Source organism: Notamacropus eugenii, chromosome 4, assembly GCF_028372415.1.
Source record: "Notamacropus eugenii isolate mMacEug1 chromosome 4, mMacEug1.pri_v2, whole genome shotgun sequence".
NCBI classification, from domain to species: domain Eukaryota; kingdom Metazoa; phylum Chordata; class Mammalia; order Diprotodontia; family Macropodidae; genus Notamacropus; species Notamacropus eugenii.
Window position 1 is genome coordinate 68,275,263 of NC_092875.1, and position 1,400 is coordinate 68,276,662.

The window sequence follows — 1,400 nt, forward strand, 5'->3', positions numbered from 1 at the left end:
GTTACACAGGCATACAACAATGAGGTCAGCACAATGGTACTGTAGACCTTCAGTTTGGTAGTCAAATACCTCTTCTCTCCCAAACTTTTCTTCAGAGCCTCCCAAACACTGAGCTAACTCATTGTCAATGTGTACATCCCTGGAAAGTACAATGCCAAGGTAAGTGCACTTGTCCACAGCATTCAAAACTTCTCCATTTGTTGCAACCGATGGTTCCATGTATGCATGGGGTGGTGGTTGATGGAGCACCTGTATTTTCTTGTTGTCAATTGTTAGCGCACAAAATTAGCACAGGCAGCAGAGATTTGCTCTATACTTTATTGCATCTCAGCTTCAGAGGTTGCATTGAGTGCAGTCATCTGCAAACAGAAAATCACTCACCAACACTCCCTCCACTTTGGTCTTGGCTTGTAGCCTTTTCAAATTGAAGAACTTACCATCAGTATAGTAGTTGACCTTGATGTTCATCCTCATTGAAAGTATTTGACAACATGACTAAAACATCGTGCTAAAAAGCACGGGAGCAAGCACACAGTCATGTTTTACTCCACTGGTGACTGGGAAGGCACAAGAACACTGTCCACTATCCAGAATCCGGGCAAACATGCTGTCATGAAATTGATGTACAATATTGATGAACTGCTCTGGGCAATCAAATTTTGACATAATTTTCCACAAGCTTTCATAACTAACAGTATCAAAGGCCTTGGTCAGATCCACAAACGTTGTGTACAGACCTCTGTTCTGCTCCTGGCATTTCTCCTGGACTTGTCAGGCAGCAAATACCATATCAACTGTTCCTCTGCCCTTTCTGAAGCCACACTGACTCTCAGGTAGATAACCATCTTCCAGGTGAAGGATCAGCCCATTAAGGAGGACTCTAGCAAGAATTTTGCCAGCAATAACTAAGAGAGATCTCCCTGTGATTGTTGCAGGACAATCTATTTCCTTTACCTTTATAGAGATGGACAGTGGAGGCATCCTTGAACTCCTGGGGGATAACCTCCTCTTGCCATATAATTTGGAAAATTTCATTCAATGGTCCCCCTACCTTGTAAATCTCATCTGGAATAGAATCAGCACCAAGTGCTTTGCCACATGAAAGGAGCCTAATGGCCTCCAAAACTTCTTCAGTTGGAAGTTCAGCTAAGGAGGGATTGACTTCAACTGGAGATAAACAGTCAATGGCCTCAGCATTGATTGATGATGGTCTGTTGAGAACACTATGGAAGTGTTCAGCCCATCTCTCTAGGATCGTCCTTATCACTAATCAATGTGGTTCCATCAGCACTGAGGAGATGGGATGCACCATAGGTTTCATCCTTCAAGGTAGGAGCTGTTCTTAGCCCTATTTTAAACTGAGGCCCACAGAGATGAAATGACCTGCCCAGGGTCACAAG